The sequence below is a fragment of the Peromyscus eremicus genome, chromosome 19 (assembly GCF_949786415.1).
Source record: "Peromyscus eremicus chromosome 19, PerEre_H2_v1, whole genome shotgun sequence".
NCBI classification, from domain to species: Eukaryota; Metazoa; Chordata; class Mammalia; order Rodentia; family Cricetidae; genus Peromyscus; species Peromyscus eremicus.
The window spans coordinates 37,691,904-37,714,632 of record NC_081435.1 but is presented as its reverse complement, the minus strand read 5'-3'; the positions used below and the strand labels follow the sequence as shown (position 1 = coordinate 37,714,632).

The window sequence follows — 22,729 nt, the reverse complement described above, 5'->3', positions numbered from 1 at the left end:
ATTAGGATAACCACCTCTCTGCTGCATCTTTACCTTAACCACTTCATGCAGAAGTGGAAGATAGTACTTGGTACTTGGATAGTCGTGTGTGTGTGTGTGTGTGTGTGTGTGTGTGTGTGTGTGTGTGTGTATGCGTGTGTGTGTGCAGGGAATATGTGTATGGTGCATTGGTGCTTATGTATGCCCACATATACACACCAAGAGGCCAGGGAAAGATATCCAATGTCTCATCCTCCCTCCCTCTGCTTTTTGTTCCTTTGATTCAGGGTCCTCTACTGGCCCTGACACCTGGCATTTTAGCTGGGCTGGCTTTGGGGGGCTCTGCCTGTCTCTGTCGTGTAGTGCTGGGATTTCAGACACACCTAGCCATGCCTGGCTTTTTTGTATAGGTGCTCAGGGTTTGAATTCGGGTCTTTGAGTTTTCATGCTTGTGGGTGAATGCTCTTATCCAGCATCCACCTCCTCAGCCTGTCTGTATTTTTTTTAAAATATAGACACAATGTGAGATTCATTTCCCTCATTCTAAAGTTCCCCTTTTCTTTCGCTTAAATCACATTCAGACGGCAAGGGTCTTCTTCATTATTATTTTTCAATTTTTCCCCTCTGTTCTTTTTCTTCTTCCTCTTCTTAATTTCCATCTCTGATTCTCCCCACCTCCCCACTCCGTGGTCGGAAAAGTCAGTGGACTCTATTGTTTCTGGGGTGTGGGGATCAGGAGCTCTTAGTGGGGCAGGTCCATTTCCTTTTTACCACCACAGGCTTCTGGCTTTTCAGGATGGCACTGGCCCTGTGAACGACTGCCATGGCCATGTGCAAATCAGGGCTGTCTTTGTTCTCGAGGATCATGTGCCTTATGCTGCCTGTGCGTTCTTGTAGATGGTGGTGCTTAAGTAAGAAGTGGCTGTTTTGGGCTGACCAGATCTGCATTTCAGGACCACTATGACCCCATTGTCGTTGTCCAGTTGCCAATTGTAGCGGAAGGAGTTGAGGGCCTTCAGATTATTGGGCTTGGTGCTGTACATCTGCTTATTCCTCTTGATCAAGAACCCGGAGCAGTTCTGAACAACCATCCATTACAGATGCACAGACGTGGCGGTGGCTCTTCTTGAGGAGGCAAGAGACAGAAGAAGTTTCATCTCTGATTCTATTGTTTTTATGTCTTCAGTTTCCTCAACAGTACTTGGAAAGCCAGTTTGACACATATATTTATAATAAACTTATGTAATAAATGGTGATTAGTTTCCATACTACTTCATTGGCTTTTATCATAGCTACTGCTGATATATTGAGTATAAAGCAACATTACTGCAACACTAGTAATTAAACAGAAAACAATTAAAAATAGTTAGGTTTCAACGATAATTTTAAATCTCTTAATTTATTTGTTCTCATTTTAGCTTAATTTTAGGGTATGCTATAACTTTTAATTCAGTTTCAAGATTTTAATTTATTTAATATTTTAATTTGCCCCTTTCCATGTAACAATTTAGAGAAAATACCTACAAGGAAAGGCTAATCAATAGTTTCACCAAAGAAGTTGTGAAAGAAATTAAGATAAATTTTTTCTTCAAGGTCTGCTTGTCATTTTAATACTGCTCTCAATTATTCCCATCAATTCCATGGTGCTCTCTACACATGATCAAATGTTTTTCTCAGACAGAGCGTCTATTGTGCACAACACATACATGATATCTCTGGTGAACACATGAGCAAACTACAGACAAGCCTCTGTAACAGAGGCAGACAATGAAACCTCAAACCCATCTTAGTAACAGGAGCAATGAAACTCCTAAGTTACAACCTTGTCCCTGGGCAGTAGCTGAGAGCTCACATCTTGAGACAATAATCATGAGGTTGAGAGAGAGGCAGGGAGAGCTAACTGGGAATGGCATGGGGTTTTGAAACCTCAAAGCCTACCTCCAGTGACACACCTCCTCCTACAAGGCCACTCTTGCTAATCCAAATAACTCCAACAATTGGGGACCAAGTATTCAAACATAATGGGGATCCTTCTCATTCAACCCACTGCAGTCGGTCTACTGCAGAGCTACCAGCTTGTTCCCCCAGTTCTGCTCTGACAGATTAGAGGCCAGACAACCTGCTTCTTAGTTTTTTCATACTGGCTTTACATCGAAGAGAACCAAGTCTTCAGCTCTTCCCCTCTAATTAACCACACCATCCAGTGGGTCCTCCAGTGGGAAGGAGCGAGCCATAGACACCCATGATGTGCCTGCCGCAGGGATTGGTAGGTAGAGCAGAGGCTCAGTGAGTTCAATGTAGATCGCAGGAAAGACAGGTGACTCCTTTTGCAGATACATTTTTTTTTTTTAAATCAGCAGTGACCTCAATATGTCATCCGATATTTTTTGAAAAGATTGTGAAGCACAGCAGCTATTCATTAAATTTGAATTTGTATTTTCTCCTTTTCTGCAGCCCCCAATTTTCCTATCAGTCATGGTTCCTAATATCCCACTATCTCTGGCCACACTGCCAATGCTGTCAGTTACTGAAACATTGTCACGAAGGAACAGTTTATTTATTTATTTTTTTTTTGAAGAGATGAAAAGCAGATCACAGAGGCAGACTATTGGTGACTTGCTGGAATGTTCTCCAGTTCAGAACACTTCAGCTTAGGTTATGAATTACTGTTCATTATTTTATGTTCACTGGTAAAGTGCTTCTCAAGTAATTGATTCTGCAAAAATCATTCATTACTTGAAACAATTGTCAATTTCTTCATTTGTGTGTGAGCTATCTAGTTATATACTGTAGAAAATAGACACATGGAGGGTAAGCGGTTTCAATGTTTCAGCATGGCATTTTATCCATTAATACTTGTGCCATGGGTAATTTTTCTGTAGAAACCTTTTATTGCATTTTGTCACCTCATTTGAAATGATTTATATTTTGTTTCTAAACAGTTTTTTTTTCTTTATTACCTATTAAAAGCAAAAACCTGAGAATGCAGGCAAGATGTGAGGGTCCTTGATTTTCAGTGCTCTCTTTCTTAAGCACCCACAAGCAGGAATGAATGCGCTCAGCTGGGCAGGGAAGAAAGTGTCCTTTGATACTGGACTTTCTCTCATTTTGTCCTTTTTATTTTCCTTTGTAATACACAATTCTCTTCAGACTCTTTCTACTCTCATAATTTCTAAGTGAATTATCTGATTTGTAAATCTCATCCTCTGTCTCTCACTTTTCAGATGTCAGATGGAAGTTCTCAGTTGTTTCTCACCTTCCTCCCTAACAATCCTAGATAATGGCCTTTTGACTCCACTCCAGGGACTCCATGCTAGGAAAGTTAGTGCCTCAGTTTCAGCCCTGGCACTTGCGGGGATGGGGTGGTGGGGGTGGGTGGGGGCTTTAACTAAAAAGTTGGTGACTTTCTGGTTCTTTGTCTCTCATTCTCTACTTACTACATATCTAATAAATAGACTAATAGCATGCATCCCTGTAAACTTCCTGAGAGACAAAGGAATCTACAGCCAGGGCCTCCTATTGATAACTATGGCTGTCATTGCTGCTTCCAGTCACAGTGGCCATTGTTCTATCTGACCTCCATTAACTTATAGAAAAATTTCATTGAAATTTATTTTAATTTCTTGACTCAAAAGGCAGTTAACCTACATACTGTTTGAGAATAGGCTTCCTTTTTTTTTTTCAGAAAGATTTTACTGGGTGCAAAAATAGTAGGATTTCTGAAAGAACAGAATGAGAAACACGTGCTATTGTTTTTAAAGAGTAAAATAGTTTAAAAACCTGCTGCCAAAATTAAAGACACAGCTCAAGCATCTCACAGAGATGTTCTCAATCTTAAGTTTGACAGTTTCTCTTGGGTTGTGGTGATGAAGAATTGGGCTAGTGTTGGTTCTGTGTGGATGAGCTCATTAGTTGTTCAATGCAATTATAGTATTTTGTGTTATGTATGCTCAAATTACATACCATTGAATAAAATATATACCTTGCAGCATTCACTATTTGTATTTGTTAGTAGTTGTTTAATTTAATGTGTACAGGGTCCCCTGCCACTGCTTCAGTAATGAGAGAATATCTTTTATTATATTGGAAATAATGAACATGAGCCAGATGACCATACCATCTTTGTTGTTGTTGTGACTAGTTGATGCTTGTTATTCAGTTAGGGGTGAAGATGAGTCTCTGTACATGTGTGTTCCTACCCTAGTTTCTGGCTAATTAGTTGTTCTAGGTTTGTCTATCACCCAGAAAGAATCTAGTGGGTGCAATCGTATCTTGGAAAAAACAGTTGAATAAACTCCCCTACGCAAGGGAGAAATAATAAAAGAGAACGCCACAAATAAAAGATTTGGTTTTATTTTTAGAACAAATACATTGACAGTGGGTATTTGTAGGGTTCTTAGAACATATTCTCTGCCCATAGTATGGCCTTTTACACATGTTTTGCCTTCAGAAGCAATTTGCTCACATCAGAATCGCATTTAAAGTCCTTGATATATCCATTTTCACATATAGGATCTGTGCTCCTAAGGATGGTGATCAATGCCTTCTAGTTCTCGTCAATTTCATCATTGGTTTGACCTGACTGGCTCACTCTCACAACCCCTCTCTATTGAATCTGTATGTTCTCCAGAACATCCAATCCTTTCCTGCATTCCTTCTTCCTTCATGAACTCTATCTACCACAACTTCTACATTGCTTTTTTTCTTCTTAGCTTAGCTCTGAATATCAACACTTCCCTGGAAGATATCTCTGATCCTAGGATCTGCACCCTTTTTAATCCTCTGCACTGATGTTGCTGTGGCACTCATTTACTCAACTGTCTTGACTGACCATGAGTTAAGTGTATATAATGATTAGTTACTTAAAAGAGTCTTAGTGAATCCATCAAAACTGGCTTCTTCCAGGAGACCACTGGATTATCTATTTTATTCCTTATCTTGAGGCATTCTGTTCAGGGAGGCCATCTTTCACCTCACTACTACCACCCTTTTACTCTCAGTTACCAAGGTGGGGATATCAGCCTTCCCAGATTCACTCAACCACTGCAATAGACTATTATCCTGTGGATTGTAAGTTGTTCTAAAGTATACCAAAGACAAAGAAAGCTAAGGTGTGTATGGTTAGAGAAAACATTTATTCTCTTTATAGTGAATGCATGCATATTAATGAATGTGTTAAAGGTCCTTGAAATGTTATGTTGACTAGAACATCCCCATCAAACCAGAAAACTTTCTGCTTTAACTGTCTAAAGATTGCACTGATACTTCTCCCATCTTTAATATCCATTCAGACATTTAGTCACACACATTTACCACATAATCATTAGCTGCTTACTGTGTGGCAAGACTGCTAGGTGCTAGCAATGTGACTGCATCCTGTTGCCTCTTTCCAAAGAGCTCAGAGCTATAAAGAGAGAAGGTCGTTTTTTTTTTTTTGTTTTTTGTTTTTTTTTTTTTTTTTGTTTTTTTTTTTTCCCCAGAGGACTGGAATCTAATTAAAATACTTCTGATAATATTAGTTTTGAGAAGTGTTTTCTATTTTTCTACAGAAGAGTTACTTTGTAAATACTTTTTAAAGTAAATGCAATGAAAAGGTAATTTTTCTTTGGTTAAGAAATGAAAGGTCACCTAACAACCAAATACCCAATATAATATATTCAGTTTCATGGCATAAGAGTAAAAGCAGTGTCCTCCTAATCAATGTAAAAGTACTCTAAAATAGAGGGACTGCTACAAAAAGGGGCATTTAAATTCCTTTCTAGCTTGGTTGTTTGTTAATAGCTTCATATTTCACATGGTACCAGAGGATATTACAGTGGTGACAGTCAATGAGTCTGAGAAAGCAATAGAAATAATTAATAATCTATTCATGGAAATCATGATAAAACACTAGGAAAGTAAAATCTGATTATAGTAGTAACAGAAATTAAAATGGCATGGCATGAAAATAGTGACAAATGAAGGCGAAATAATTGGCCATTATATTTCTTTTTTTTTATTTTGGAATGTTTAAATCTGTTAAAATGCTTGGTTGAATGTGGTTTTAGAAATAGATATATTTGTAAAATTTTATGCTCTTGGCTAAAAAGTTTAGCTTTCGTTTATCAAATCCCAGTTTAAAGATATTTTATGATCCTTCTACTGGTAAGATTACAATTGTTTGATGAACTTGCATTTAGAAAGTAACCTTAAAATATACCCTTACAACCATATTACTTTATTTGCATCTGATCTGAAAGACAATCAATTGAATATATGCATTCTGATTACTGTGCATGCAGTCCTGACTGGTGTTTGGAAACCTTGAACATGGCTTAATTCTTTTGTCTTGGAAAAGATTTATAGGTCTCTCTGGTTTTAATTATCCACTTCTTGTAAACTATTAACCACTTTTATTAAACTACAGGAAGGATGAGGGCAAGAGAGGGCAGTGGGAACAAGGGAGGGCATGGGGTGGAAGAGGTTTGAATGGAGGTTATGGACATGATTCTGTGCTCCAAGTGTTTCCTTAGTCACTGTTCAGCAAGCACTCAAGAAGGACATTGTGCAGCTTTGGCAAAAATTGCAGACTGGTGTCTCCATGTGAATGCTGTTCTTTGTAATACGCCCTGATGATCAGTTGAAGGTATCTGGATTTCTTAAGAGAGTGTTTGATTTGAAGCCAGAAGAGGCATGGGAGGCAGTGGGACTTGCCACCTCTTCTGTAAGGACCTGAAAGAAACTTGGTTCCCAGGATTTTCAAGTGTGAGATGGTTCAAGGGGGGTTGCCTGCAAAAGATTTCCTGAACGAATTCAAATGGCCTCTGTCAAAGGAACTGGGCACCATGGATCTGTTAACAGAAAACTGCACAGTTGCACGGTGGCTTGGGTAGACTGACGTATAAAAGAAAGTGAAAAGAATCATGTGCATGTTTGAGAACAAGAGTGTTACACAGTGTTTTTGTTCGTGCTGTGGTGTCAGCTGAAATCCGGTTTTGTATTACCTCGGATACTAAGATGCCTCCAGAGAAGCTCTGGGGTATCTCATTAAAGGGCGAGATCTCACAGAGATGTGTAGAAGGGACACACACCAAACTGTTTTCACTAATTATCTTGCCAACAGTGGTCACAGGAATATAAAGGGGTGGAAGCGATGGTGACAGGATGAACTTTACATTTATGCATTTCTTAATATTCTGCATCAAAACCATTAATCAAATATTAAGGAAAATGTAATAGGATTTTATTTTCTTCTGAGACATTTAACTATTAAGCTTCAACACATGTTCAGTGGCATACTGAAATGTGTAGACATAAGATCACAACGGAAAAAAATCATATCAACAATCATTTTCTCTGTAAGGAGAATAGAGTGGCCTCCAAGCACATACAACAATCATTCTCTCTGTGAGAAGACAGTGCCATCTCCAAGTGCATGCAACACTCATCCTCTCTGTAAGAGGAACAGAGTGGTCTCCAAGGGCTTGCTTTCCAGTGAGTCCTGGTACTTTTTAATTTTCTTTTTGGTTGTTACTGCGTCTATGAGCATGGTGAAGGGAGCAGGAAATAATGCTTGCTTCCATTTTAGGAGGAAGAGAATTTGAAGATGGAAAATTGTCTATAGAGAATAGTTGGGTAAATTTTGGAATAGTGATATGATACACTGAAAGAGATGGATTAATTCTAGAATGACTCTGTAAGATGTGTAAGGATAAAGGAACAAAAAATAAACAAGTTGCAGATATTATAAATAACTACTGATACTGATAGAAACACTTGTGGTATCAGGGATTTTGTCTGTGCAATGGGATTAAAAGTAATTTGACTTGTTTTAAATGTATTGTGAAGCTTAACATACAGAATAGGATAATATATACCCACATATATGTAAACACACACATCACACATACCTAAATTACAAATATGCGTATGCTCACCCAGTTTTCTAGAACCTCCCATGGTCCTCATTATGTTTTTTTCCAAGATAGTTGCTCTTGTCCTGCCCCATCCCCCACCTTCGGGAAACCAACATCTATCTTTTGCCTAACTCACTCGTTTGCTTTTAAAATGTTTTACTTTCTGTATATTTGCTCCAAACAATGTATTTATCAGTTGGTCTAGAAAACTGCACAGTGTTCTGGGATCTATTTCTTTTAGGTGAATATTTCTAGGAAAACATGAAATGAGGAGTCTGGTTCATTGGATTCAGTCTTTACGGTTTCTACAGCCCTTGTAGTCTAGTAGAGTCCTGGGGAAGTGGGACGCACATAACAGGGCATCGAGCAGAACTGGTATGGACCACTCTGCAGAAATGCAGCCAGGAAAGCAAACTACTTTATGTTTTCTTCAAGAGTGCTGTGGCTCACTTTGTAGGACTCTGGTTTAGCCAAGACAGAGAGCAGTTTTGTGAGAAGAAATTAGTGAGTTGCTTCAGGATTCATGAAATCCACAGGAAGCAGGAATTTTATCAGCATATATATACTCAAGGTCCACAAAGAAGATATGAGTCACGGCCAGCTTTGCCTAGGAATCTGTCTCCTGGTACTTGGATCTGGTTGCTTAGCAGCCTTGAATGACTGCCTCTTAAAGGACACTTCTTCAAGCTCTGCTTGTTACCATGGGTCATGAAGGGACTCTGGCCAGCTCCTGCGTGGTAAGCATGGCTCTGGCAAGCCTTGCCCTTCTCTCCCATTCCTCTGCCTTGCTAAAAACTGTTAGATTTCACTCCAAAAGCTAGCCACCAAGGTCTATTCCCTTATTTGGCCACTTCCTCCTCCTGAGGATGACTACTAAGGTCCAGCTATCAATGTATTGAAGTCCAGCAATCAAAAGCCCCCTTTGGCTCACCGAATTAACATTCCCAATTAAATTTAAACCCCTCATCCTAACACAGGGTTTCCCCCTTTACTTTTATAAACTGCCATTTGCCTCTGTGCTGTGTCTATCTCCTCTCTATGCAGAGGCGGTCTCTTATCTCTCCTGGACAAATATTCCTACCCCTTTTCCTTGTTCCCTTCCCCATCTCCCCCATCCTATATCTCCCATCTTTGTCTCTTATTCTCTGCCCTCTGTCCCTCTGGGTCAAATAAATCTCCTTTGGGTTGAGAACTTGGTCTTGGGGGTCCTGAGCCAGTACTTTTCCTTTCAGGCAACACCCTGGGAGCCTTCTTCTCTGTCCTGGGGATTCCTTTTGCTTTTTGTCCTGTTTTATGGCTATCTTTCTTCCTTTTATTTATTATATATTATGTGCTTAGTCTTTTTTTTCTGCTTGAATGCTTCCTACTTCATGTGTTATTACCCATCATCCTTTAGTAGCTTTATTTTGTAAATTATATATATATATATATATATATATATATATATATATATATGTGTGTTTTTCCTGCGTGTATGTCTGTGTACCAGGTGGGAAACTGGTGTCCTCAAAGGCCAGAAAAGGGTGTCGGAGCCCTTGAAACTAGAATCACAGACAGTTGTGATCCAACATATGGGTATTAGGAACTGAACTCAGGTCCTCTGTAAGAGCAGCAACTGTTTTAATTGTTATGGCACTTCACTGCCCCCTTCCCCCATTTTCTAGTAGCCTTTTGAGAGGAGATAGGAGGAATATAGATTCTTGTAAAGACATATCAAATCTGAAAATGACTTATAATTTGTTGGGTAAAAGTCCCTTTTTAGAAAACATTATTCATTAGAATTCTGACATTTCTTAATTGTTGTCTTGATTTCAGGGTTATTGAGACATCTAAATCCATTCTAAATTTTCATACTTTCTATGTGATTTTTCCCCACCAATGCTCTGAAAAGATAAGTCATATCTCATTTTTACCCTTCCTTCCTTCCTTCCTTCCTTCCTTCCTTCCTTCCTTCTTTCCTTCCTTCTTTCCTTCCTTCCTTCCTTCTTCTTTCCTTCCTTCCCTCTTCCTTCCTTTCTTATAATGTTGGGGATGGAACCTAGGGATTCACATATACTTGGCAAGTGCTTTTGCCATCAAGGTATATGCCCAGCTTTTTTTCTAAAAAAGATTTATTCATTTTTATTTTATGAGTGTTTTCCTGCCTGTATATACACACACCACATGTGTGCCCGCTGCCCATAAAGACCAAGAGAGGACATTACAGATGGTTGTGAGTTGCCGTGTGGGTGCTGAGAACTGAACCCAAGTTAACGTTGAGCCGTTGTTCCAGTACCCCAGTCCTGTTTTTGCTTATTATTTTGAGATGGAGTTCTGCTAAATTGTACAGGATGACCAGGAACTTGCAGTCTTCCTCCCTCATCCTCCTGGATAGCTGGGATCAAAGGCCTGAACTAGCAGGCTGATTTCCTCCCTTCTGCTGTCTTAGTTCAGTTTCTGGAAACATTTCCCCTTCTTAACACATTTGTTTTAGGAGTGCCTCCACCCCCACCTCCTTTCAAAACTCTAGATGGTCTTTTTTTATAGGGTCTAGTTTATCTTGCTATATCTTATTTTATTTCCTTTAGAATGGTATTTAAAGAAGTTATCAGAAAAACTTCTTCTTTTGTCAATGTTTTCTACCCTTGCATTCTTCAGTATATCTGTTTGGTTTCTGTCTTCCAGGATAGAGTTTTGCCTGAGATGAATGGTCACCCCTGACTATCTCCTGATCATTAGTTCCTCATCTCCTCTGCATTCAGTGTCATGCTTTATTCCAGGGTGACTTTGGTGAAGGTCAAGTGGAGGTCATCTCTAATGACAGCATCTCTGGGCTTTCTTTCTTGAGTTGGTAAGATTGGCCAAAGCTTGGTGCATGGAACTCTGATTTTGGAGATTCTGGTGGTGTTAGAGTTTCAGAATTGAGAATGGGTACAGATGCAGTTTGAAACTGTAGACAGATATGTACACTTTCAGCTGTGCGAGGTACCCCTGTAGCCAGAAAGCTTCAGAGATAACATCCTCAAATGCCTTCTGACAATTGCCCTTCTACCATGCTTTGCTGAAGTCCTTTTTGATTACAGCCCCCTTGGCCAATTCTTCCTTGTTTCCTGCATTGTTCAATGATAGGAACTCCCAAGCTTGCAGTATTCTGTGCGTAAATAATATTGTTTCAGTGTTTTCTCCTCTATGAACCTGGGGCTTAGCTTTTTTTCTGTTTACTGAATCAGTTGGTGTATATCATCTACTGCACAGCACCTGGACTCATATTGCTCTCTCCTTTACTTTCTCCTTTACCAGGGCCATAACATTTTCCTTTTACTCTGTTTTTAGTGGGGTTTTGGGAAAAAGTAAAACTCAACGAGTTAAGTTATCTTTTTTTGAAGTAGAAAGACTCATGTATTTAAGTTAATGTTTATTACTTTAACAGTCTAAAATGATTAAAGCCAGGATTCTTTTGACATGAACCAAATGAGTTATTATGATAATGAGCAAGAAGGAATAAATTATTTTCGTGTCTTCTCAAATGGCAATAGAACTGATTGAATAAAATAGAGATTTCTCCAAGTTCTTAGTGTACTAGTTAGGTTTATCTACTGGGAAATTTGATAGGTGTAGGTGGTCTGACAGTCAATGTTATTGACTGACATTCAACACTCATATATATAATATGCATATAACTAACATGTATTTACATATTATTCGTACATGTGGCTAATGCCACAGAATGATGCTTTTATCAGTGATGTACCACATATAACCATACCCCATAAAATTGTATTATCTAGTGTCATCAGAGCAATAAGTTTAAGTTGACTCCATCATATTCACACAATGATGACATTGCCTATACACATTTTTCAGAAAGTATCTCTGTGATTGATATATGACTACATTTAAGAGAACAAAGGCTATTGTGAAAGCTTATTTTGCAAAAACACAGTCATGTGGAACCAGCTTATAGGTCATTAAGTATGTTGCCTAGTCTTATGTCAACTTGACACAAGCTAGAGTCATCTGAGAAAAGGGAACCTCATTTGAGAAAATGTCTCCGTAAAATTGGGTTGTAGGCAAGACTGTAGTGCATTTTCTTAATTAATTAGTATTGTTGGGGAAGGGCTGCCACTGGGGTTGTGGTCCAGGGTTCTTTAAGAAAACAGGCTGAGCAAGCCATGAGGAGCAAGCCAGAAAGCAGCACCCCTCCATGGCCCCTGAATCAACTCCTGTCCCCTACCCCCAGGTTCCAGCCCTGTTTGAGTTTCTGTCCTGATTTCCTTCAATGATAACTACAACAAGAAAGTGAAAGCCAAATAAACTCTTTTCTCCCTAAGCTGCTTTTGGTCATGGTGTTTCATCATGGCAATATTAACCCTCACTAAGAGAGAGATTGGTACCAGGATGATGGGGTATTGCTGTTACAAACCTGGCCATGCGTTTTTTGGGAGGATTGTGGGAGGACTTTCAAGGTCTGGGCTAGAAAAGTCACTGAGTGTTCAAAGCTTGGTGAGCTGTTATGAGAACTTGGAAGACTAGATGGTATTGCTGAGAGCAGAGCGGATGGAAGCCTGGTTTGTGAAGTTTCATAGAGAAGCAAAGACCCTACCAGGCCATTTGTGTGAAGAATTTCTGCTATCTGACTAGATGGAGCTGAAGAATCAGCAGTGATTAATAAGAGACGAGAACCACTCAAATGAAACCTTTGCTTTGCAGGGACAATGGATGCTAGTTGGCTGGGGATGAAGAATAAACCTGCGATTAAGAAGAGACCTGCATCATTGAGGTGAAATCTCTGGGAAGTGTTTCCTCATGGCTTCTGAGGTGGCCAAGGATGTACCTCCTTCTAGCAGATGAATTTAGTAGTGTAAGCATCCCCCAAGTGGTACTCATTTTGATGTCATAAAGGGGTAATGGAGAGCAATTGAGATTTGGCACTGTGTGGCAGGTCTGGAGACTCTGAAGAGAGCCCAGGACAGGCTATTAGTGAAAGTGCAGCCCAGTGACAGCAAGAGACTCTAGTATCTTGGAGATGCCAGTACCATGGGATGACCACCAAGAAGAGCAGCAGGCAGAGTGTAGTGAGTCACAGTCTAGAAGACTGTGTATGGTGCAGAGGGCAGAGCCAGAGAAGTAACACAGACCCTTTGGAAGAGCCCAAAAGACTGAGTGGATCCCAGACATGGACACTGAGCTATTTATACAGTCGGAGTTTGGTTTTACTTTGTTCAGGTTGTGACTGTGCCCTCTCTTGACGTAAAGTATTTCATGTTTCTAGAAGGCCATAGTTGAGACTTTGAACTCTAAAAGAGATTTGGGATTTTTAAAGAGATTGGATATTTTTAAAGAGACTGAGCTTTTAATGTGTTTGGATTTGTGAAGACTGTGGGACTTTCAAAGTTATTTATATTTTATCTTGTGATATTAATACTAACGTTCTATCTGGAGACACATAGGAAAGGAAAGGTTCTAATTGAAAAGTGATGTGTTTGTATGTTAAGTTGATAAAGGCTCAGGTGTGCTGGCTAGTTTTATGTCAACTTGAGAGGTTAGGGTCATCTGAGAGGAAGGAACGTCAATGAGAAAATGCCTCCATAAGATTGGGCTCTAGGCAAGCCTGTAGGACATTTTCTTAATTTGTGATTGATGGGGGGGGGAGCCAAGCCCATTGTGGGTGGTGCCACTACTGGACTGGTGGTCCTGGGTGCTATAAGAAAGCAGGCTGAGCAAGCCAGTAAGCAGTACTCTTCATGGCTTCTGTATCAGAAGGTTCCTATTCTGATACAGGTTCCTATTCTGCCCCCAGGTTCCTATTCTGTTTGAGTTCCTGCTCTGACTTCAATCAGAGATGAAGTGCAATGTAGAAGTGTAGGTCAAATAAAGCCTTTCCTCCCCAACTTGCTTTTGGTCATGGTATTTGATCACAGCAATATTAACCACAACTGAGACACTGGGCCAACTGTGGTAACAGAGATTCTCCTTGTAGCTCTTGCCTCCTGCAGACATAGGAGTGTATGTTTTTATGACTGGGAGTTGGGGTTACTCTCTCTAGCATATACAACGGATAGCCTATTACTCATACTTCATCATAGAACCCCATATCCCATTGCTTCAGAATATTTGTGCTGGTTGACCATTTGGACACAAACATTGCTTCGATCTCCAGTGTTGCTGTTTATTTAAGGTATCACTATTCATGTTTTATACATTTTTAACTTATCAGAGATATCCTGGAAATGATACTCCAACATCAAGGGGATCTCCAGTGGTATTTGTACCAGGAGGTAATATGAGACAGGCTTGAATGGACTAACTTGATGTGCTGAAAGGTTCATTCCAATAGCATTAGACTTCTGTCCCACTACTCTAAGAAAAGTATCTCAGCATTGCCAATCCCAATTCAAAGCAGGAAACTGACTTAGAATATTGTTTGGTAACTAAGGGCAAGATTTCAGGAAGTCTGGTACCAGTTTATAAGCATTTTTAGGCATACCAAGAAGTTGATAATAGTGAAACTTATGATTTATAGCTGGAAGGCTCTAATTTGGAGCTCATGTGAACATTCCATGATTTATTTATGTATTCTACTGGCTATGAGCATTTAGTTATTTCTCATCTTGGACCAGTTATGAAATTCTTACTCTCAACACTTTAGTATATGAATTTTGGTGAGTCAATATATGTAATTTGGTCACATGTGCTTAAGAATAGACAGTCTTGGTAATACAATAGACATGTTTTCACCTTTATTAGATATTGCCAAGGAGTTTTCTAATGTGCCTGAATCAGCTTCCATGTTCATAGAGATGATCTTATTTTTTGTACTTTTGAGATTATAATTATTACATTTATCCCTTCCCTAAGATGATCTTTGGTGGCTGAAATAGTTGTAGACATGAGTAAATTCCTGTCTTGGTGATTCTTACCCTACAAAAAAGGAAACTAATTAATTTAAACAGAATTTAACTATAACACTTACCTGATGGAAAATACCATCTTGGTTGGCTCTAGCCAAAACAATTCTTCCAACTAATTACTTTTCTTAGTTTAACCTTATAATTAGTGATATCTGTGTCCAAACTATTTTCACATTTTATTCATTAAAAATGACACATTTTTTTCATCATTTTGACGAAACACATGAGCAAAACAACATAAGAGAGTTTTGTGAGTGAATATGAAATATTACTCCATAAGTTCTTTTATTTGAATAGCTGGTGGTACTGTTCAGGAAGGCATCGAAATCTTTAGGGGGTAGTTTGGATAGAGGAAGTGGTGGCTCACTGAGGCTAAGGGTAGGCCTCATAGATTATAGCCTGGCTGAGTTCCAACCTTAGGTCTATGGTTCCTAATCTTCGAAGGTGTGAACAAGCAGCCTTATGGTCTTTCAGTCATAGATGCTTTCTCTCTACCTATTATGCCTGCTCTGCCATGATGGATACTACTACCTTCTTCAACTATGAGCCAAAATAAATCCTTTTTCCATTAAGTTGATTTTTGTTAGATATATTTGGTCACAGTAGTAAGAAAAGTAAAATATAAAGAAAAAAATGTTTAGGCTCAAGGGTTCAGTCTATCACAGTGGTTCTCAACCTATGCATCATGACCCCTTTGGAGGTTGAATGACTCTATCACAAGGGTTGCATATCAGATATCCTGCATATCAGATATTTATATTACAATTCATAACAGTATCAAAATTACAGTTTTGAAGTATCAACAAAAATAATTTTATGGTTGGGGAATCCCATGGCATGAGGAACTGAATTAAAGGGTCACAGCATTAGGAAGGCTGATAACCACTGGTCCATCATGATAGGGTATGGGTGTGTGATGGAATAAGCTAACTTACTTGCACATGGTAAGTAGGAAAGAGAGAGAGAGAGAGAGAGAGAGAGAGAGAGAGAGAGAGAGAGAATATGAATGAGACTACTTACATAAAAGGCTTTCTTCTTCTCTCCTCTTTGTGCCATTCCAGGCCCCTAGACTAGTAGATGTGACACCGTATTCAGGGCTGTTCCCTACCGCCTTAGTAAACCTTCCTGGAGTCAGCTTCCCAGACACACCCAAAAGTGTGCTTGATTAATCCCCTGGGTGCTTTATAATCCAATTAAGTAAACAATCAACATTAATGTCACACGTCCATTCGGGAAGAACTACAAATGTTCTTTGCTTGGATTGAAATTCAAATTGGTCATATTCTAATCTATAAACTATTTGAAATCTTCTGGTTATTATAGATTTATGACTTTGAAGTCTGACATCCTCACATTCCCTATTCTGAAAATTTCCTGGAGATAGAACATAAAGTAACTTCTGCAGAAACACAGAATCTTATTTTTCAGAGAAAAGCATGATTAAACCAAAATGTGAAGTGTGTCTACTTCACTTTGGAAGCCTAAGGAAATATGGATAACCATGAATAACTTTGGAAAATTAGGCTTATAATACTTGCCAATTAAATTTAATGAGGAAGATGACTCATTTGGAATTAAAAATAAATAAATAAAAGGTTTCCCCAAATTGAGAGATTGTTTCATTATCAGGATGTATGAGAAGGGCAGATGGGGTAAGGCAATTTAATGCTAACAATCTTAAAATGCTCATTAGCTAAACTCTGGATTTTTTTTCTAGAAATGGATTTTCCTTTGAAATATCCAAGCAAAGTCCAGCCATTAATGCAAATTAGTGTAGTTGATTAAATTTAATCCTAGCAACCCTGTGTGCAGAGCATGCATTAAAATGCTGAGGAAACTTCTGTGAACTTTTACCTCTTCTGACCCAGGGTGATCTGCAAGTCATGGGGTTTGCCATAGCAAGATATTAATTCAGAGGCCTTGGTTTGTTTGTTTTATGTCTTAAATAATTTATCACAAGAATTTAAATATTCACAGAATTAAAGAGAATGTCATAATGATACTGATGTAGCCATCAAATAGCCTTGCTTCTTGATTGGTCAGTCTTATTGTAGACATTAGACCCTTCACTCACTCTAGCTATGTGAAAATGAAGCCCAGATACCATAATTATTTCATTTTGAAGTGTTTTTGTACATCTCTATTAGCTAAGGACTTTCCTTTCAAAGCTACCTATGACTCCATTGTCACATCAAGAATGAATTTTCTTGATTTGCACTTAATACTTTTTCTTGCATTAAGCCAGGGAGATTTGAACACAAATCATAAATCTCATAATTATGTCTTTTGACTTAAAGTTCACATTATATTTCACCACTAATGAACATGATGTGCTATGTTCAAACCTATTCAAGTTCATGACTGACGTTTGTTTAATATCTACTTCCTTAATCTTGTACCAATATTTTTCCTATGTCAACATTTCTCTAAGCAGTTTTTGACTGATGAAGTAGATATCTGGATGAATTGTTCTGTTCTTTTTTTTACAAACAAAATTTCAAGTTTATTAAGAAAAAAATAGAATAAATTTAAGCACTGGGACTGGAGAGAAGTGGGGGAGGAGAGGGGAGAGAAAGGAGGAGAGGTACTTGTAGCTAGAGTTTTCCTGCCTGGCCCACAGTCAGGACAAATCTCTCTCACCTGCCAGTCCCACAGCCGCTCAGACCCGACCAAGTAAACAAGGAGACTTATATTGGTTACAAACTGTATGGCCGTGGCAGGCTTCTTGTTAACTGTTCTTACAGCTTAAATTAATCCATTTCTATAAATCTATACCTTGCCATGTGGCTCGTGGCTTACCGGCATCTTCACATGCTGTTTCTCATCGTGGCGGCTGGCAGTGTCTCTGACTCAGTCTTCCACTTCCCAGCTTTATTCTCCTCCTTGTCCCACTTATACTTCCTGCCTAGCCACTGGCCAATCAGTATTTTATTTATTGACCAATCAGCAACACACTTGACATACAGAACATCCCACAGCAGGTACTTCTCAGGAGGAAGAGTTACTGGGGACATCCTTCTCTGCTACTGTGTTTTTATGGAAGTTTGACCTCAGAAAGGAATGCAAACATGGACTAGCATGGTTGAGGCTTCATTTGGCAATTTGAAACTCTTTCTCAGTGGTCCTCAGACAAGGGCTCCTAGAGTAGTATTTCTATGCTTGAAATAAATGCTTGGCAGCCTAGATTCTATTTTCTAAGCAGTGACATTATCAGAGTCATTTAAAAAAGCCATTAACCATGGCTCAGTGCCAGTTAGAGCTTTAGAAACTGAATTTTTGCAGGGCAGCAGCGGTGCATGACTTTAATCCCAGCACTGGGGAGGTAGAGTCAGGCAGATCTCTGTGAGTTCAAGGCCAGCTTGGTCTACAGAGCAAGCCCCAGGACAGGCACCAAAACTACACAGAGAAACCCTGTCTTGTAAAACCAAAAAAAAAAAAAAAAAAAAAAAAAAAAAAAAAAGAAAGAAAACTGAGGGTAGCCTAGGTCCTTTTCTGATGTGAATCAGTGAGGTGATGGTTAAACAATAACCATTAAAAGGCTAGAAAGATGGCTCAGTGGTTAAAGTCACTTTCTGCTCTTCCAGAAGACCAGAGTTTGGCTCCCAGCACCCATGTTTGGTGACTCACAACCTCCCACAACTCCAAATCCAGGGGATCCAATGCCACCTTCTGTCATTTGCAGGCACCTGCACGCACATGGCATATGCTCACAGAAAATGAAAACTGAATAATGGTATTCCTGCTGTCAAGGTGCATTTATCTTCTATAGGTTTATGCTTGCTTTACAGAAATCCTGTGGAAGGTTTTAGATACATTAGAAACACATGGGTAAGGCTTCTGGCAAATATAAAATAGAGAATTTTAAGGAAAATAATAGGATCTGTAGAGCTTTATGAGAACCTTTTCCATTTCTCATGAATCTAGAAAGGTCTACTGTCATATTTAACAGGCTTTAACTTAAGGTATGATATTGCATTATGGACCTATGTTAGCCAGAATTAAAGGCCACAGGGAATTTTCAAGCCACACTGGATGTTTTATGGTGATGTCGGTGCCTTTGAGAGCATGCTGTGCCAAAGCCATAAGTGCCTTGTCGTCCACCAATCATGGGGTGAATCTTGCTTTTCTTTTTGCACTTCATGTGTAGATGGCCAATTGTATCTGTCAACAGAGGTGAGGCTATTCTGACATAATACAACCCCCTGTCATGGAAACTTATATCTCACTCACAAAAAAATGTGCTGAGGGCCAAGAATTCTGTATGAGGACAGCTATCCTACATGTGTTGGTAGAGTTATTCTGATTTGCTTCAGATTTCTTTGAATATTTCTAAAACTCTATACTCAGTATCACTATTTTGGTATAGAGACAAAAATGGTATCATTATTGCTAAAACTCTATGCTCAGTATTCACTATTTTAGTGTAGAGACAAAAATGGCATCATTTGTTCCCTTCTGCTTCTGCACACACACACAAACACACACACACACACACACACACACACACACACACACACACACACACTCATGTCTTCTCCGAATCAACATGACCTTCCATGAAGACATGAAGACTTCTAAAATGGAAGCATGGAGAAAGGTGAGCTAGTTGCCTAGTGCCTCCACAGGGGAATGGCGTGTGTCCCTTCTACTCCCATTTCATCAACCATAGTAATTCCTTCCTAGATACATAAAAGTGAAGGAGAATGGGAAACAGAATAGTGTGGGTGGGTCTGGCAGTCTTAGTTGGCCTCACTAATGAGTTACAACAGTTGAGTCTAGCTTGTTTCTTTGAGCATTGCTGAAATTCTCCATTTTTTGGCCACCATTTTTGATGAGACAGAAAAGGGAAACTCTTTTTTGATCTTTTTTTCTTTTCTTTTTTTCCTTTTCTTTCCTTTCTTCCCTCTTTCCTTCCTTTCTCCCTCCCTCCCTCCCTCCCTCCCTCCCTCCCTCCCTCCCTTCCTTCTTTCTTTCCTTTTTTTGTCTTTCTATACAGAAGCAGGTGTTTCCTCCAGGGGTTATATATTTCTGTATGAGTTTTGATGGTTTCATATCAAATCCTTCCCAAGTGTTTATGTTGATACCCACCACCCAAGATCTCATTAAAGTGCAGGTTCTAGGTCAGTAGGTCTCAGGTGAGGCCCAGGTGATGAGGGTTCTGCTGACCTGGAGTGCATCCTTCAGAGAGCCAGACCAAAGTCTATCACTCCCTTTACAAGTGAAGCCTTGTGAGCCCAGTGGGATTCACATAGAAATTGAGGCCATCCCTTTTCCTTCTTCCTTACATCTGAATTAAGGGCAGAGTCTCAGAGTGATAGTTTTCAAACATGTGGGAAGTCTGTCAATGCAGCTCAAAGCAAGCTTCTAAAGGATAATTGGCTTCGTATTCATTCATTTTAAAGAGGACAGTTAGGGATAAAGGAAACCTAATTGAACACTGTGAGTGTTCCACAAAATGCCAGCGTCTTATTAGAGAGGGGCCCACACAGCGGGGGCACTGAAGGGGAGAGGAGATACTGAAAACATCTTTATACTCTTGGCTCTTAAGAGCCCTTCCTCAGATCAAACGTAATTTGTGCTGAGGAGGCAGTGACGGTCTCAGAGTCTGAGCTCTTGTTATCATGCTTCAATTTTGTCTAATTATTAATAGAACACTTATTTTTTTCCTGATCCTTTACTAATTAAGATTTTTGCATGTTTTCAGCATTGCACTTAGCACTTAGGATTTCAGATGAGCTGCCATTTGGCTTCAAGATGCAGATTGGCTGCCGAGAGCAGTATTAGGGCTGTGTGGATGTGCGTGTGGGCAGAAAAGAATCTGGACACCGTGAGAGCACTTACAGGCACTTTTCATTAGACCCAGAAGCTGTTTTTTATTCCTTGCTCATTTGTAATGCTAGCCCATGATGGTAGAATGGGTGTATCACCATAAATTAAAAGCCCTGCCTCAGACTTCTTATTCTGTAGGTGTAATTCAAAGAACTGTCGCAAGGAATACCAAAGCTATATATTCTTCTTTATAGCAAATGTCATAAAAAAATCCCAATTACTCTAAATTACCACAAAATTACTTCAGAATCCACCCCAGACCTGTAGCCCTTGATTTTCTTGCATTTAGTTCAAAGGGTAGGGGACAGAGTAGTAAGTTGGGGGGTATATTATATAGCAGTTACATTTTTCATGATCAAAGACGCTTTAGTTTACAGCTTCCTTTCCTTTGAACTAATTCACTGAAGGAGACAATAACTCTAGGTCCCTGCCTTATTAGGCTGACAACCAATTTCTAGAGCTTGGGCATATTTCACTTTCCTTCTATCATTAAAATATTTAAAACTATAATTTAAATCTTAGAAAATGCATGATTTTATGCAATAGACTGAAGGTCATGGGTATGAGCCTAAAGGACCCCACAATGCTTGCAGGTAGCCTCTGGTGAAGTCACTCATGAGGCTGATGTGAAGACAAAGATGAAGGCAAGAGAGTACACCAGAGTCCTCATGACCCACCAACCAAGCAAGAGTCCTTGTCATACCAGGCTGCATTGGGAGGCATTGTCTGGAAACTTAGACATTTCTCTTATCCTATGAAGGTTAAACTCTACTTTCACTGTCAACAGACTGGGCAGGGGAAGAGCAACCCGAGAATTCCGAACATTCCACTGGGTGTGTAAGCAAGTTAGGCAAAGATGGGCTCAGGATCATTGAGAGGAAAAGGCTCTAGCATGCTCTCTCCTTACACAGACAGAGGTGGCACTTCCCACGGGTTTCAGTACCTTACTGGATCCAAGTGCTTACTATACAACCTTCCTTGTTCGCAGAGCAGTGCGTTCCAGGGAATCATTCACAGACCCTAGAAAATATGGGGAAACGATAGCTTTAAATCTTAGAATTCTTTAAGGTACAGTAATCTAAGGGGCAGAGAGAGAGAGAGAGAGAGAGAGAGAGAGAGAGAGAGAGAGAGAGAGAGAGAGAGAGAGAGAGATTTAAGAACTTGGGGGATTTTAGGTTTCAGGCTCAGCCATAGATCCAGGGGTAGTTGTGAGTCTCAGCTGCCTTTTGAGGTTTGTGGTCTGAATGCTGAAGCACTAGGTAAATCCTGTGTGTTTAGCAGGGGCTTATGAACATTTGGTAGTGTCCCTGAGAGGCAAAAAAAAAATAAAAAAAAATAAAAAAAAAATAAAGCTGGAGTTGCTGCAGTAACCCATGGAACTGTAAGATGGATGAAGCCAGGAACACTGGAAGCTATATAGGTATAAATTCCAAGCTTAGTGAGACAATTCTCTTTTTCCACTTATCGATTGTGGATAAAGATGCATTAAGTTAGTAAAAAGACAGAAATTCCATCCATGCATCCATCTAACACATTGGCCTATTCTTGCATCCATACATTTCATTTATCAAGAGCAAAACATGAGCATTTATGGATTATGTTTTTCATTCTCTAACAGTCTCTGTTCTGGTATTTTTTTTTTCTCCAAGGCACAATTAATGTGCAGTAGTTGATTTTTCTTTTTCTTTCTTTTTTTTTTACCAGTTATAAATATACTTTCATTTACAAAATGTATTTCAGCTGATACATAAAAAAATAGCTGAGCATATTAATGCGTATCAGGTTAAACACTTATTTCCATAGATATTAATCTCTTTCTACATGGGCACAAAATTCTTTAATCCATCCTTTCTAACATTTGAAATTCATATTACATTATTATCTATAGTCATTCTACCATGCAAAATAGTGCATTGGAATGCCTTTCTTCCATCTAACATGGTACATGTTGAGCAGTCTTTCTCCATCTCCCACTTCCTTCTTCCCTTTTGGTAACCACTACTCAGTTTACATAAGACCAACATTTTAGATTCTGTAGATGAGTGAGATCATGTGATGATTCCATGTCTGGATTGTTTTACTTAAAGCATGGTCCCTATTTTCATTGGTACAGTTGCAAAGGATAAGATTTTATTC

The 22,729-nt window shown here is 39.2% G+C and overlaps 1 pseudogene; it reads right to left on the bottom strand.

Moving 5' to 3' along the window:
- Positions 1–711: 711 nt before the first annotated feature.
- Positions 712–1,136, bottom strand: LOC131896166 (large ribosomal subunit protein eL28-like; annotated as a pseudogene).
- Between the last annotated feature and the right edge of the window lie 21,593 nt (positions 1,137–22,729).